This window comes from Crocuta crocuta, unplaced genomic scaffold (assembly GCF_008692635.1).
Source record: "Crocuta crocuta isolate KB4526 unplaced genomic scaffold, BGI_CrCroc_1.0 scaffold70, whole genome shotgun sequence".
In the NCBI taxonomy this organism is placed as follows: domain Eukaryota; kingdom Metazoa; phylum Chordata; class Mammalia; order Carnivora; family Hyaenidae; genus Crocuta; species Crocuta crocuta.
In genome coordinates, this window is record NW_027528417.1 from 1,813,759 (window position 1) to 1,814,187 (window position 429).

Consider the following 429-nt stretch of genomic DNA (forward strand, 5'->3'; position numbering starts at 1 on the left):
GACCTTCGTCCATAAGGCCAAATCATTTTATTTTGATTCAACACTACAATACAGTATATATCCATTAAAAAAAAAAAAGAAAACTCTATAGTGTGTATAAATTAGTCCTTCCAATCATCAATTCTTTTCTTTCCCATTACAGCTTTGGTACAATGTGATTTCAGTATATAATTTTTAAATACTTGTAGCATCACAAACTCAACACAAAGTACAAAACTAAGAATCCAAATGAGGGATATATTATAATCTACACAGTGGTGTTCAGTGGTAGGAGAAAATCTTACCTTGATGAATTCATGTCACTAGCTAAGCTATAAAGGCGTACCTAGCAGACATGACAGAAATATGCACCATTAACCAGCTAATGTGTGTATTTGTCTTTGTGGGGTTTTCTTTTTTTTTTCTTTTTTTTTTTTTTTTTTCAGCATA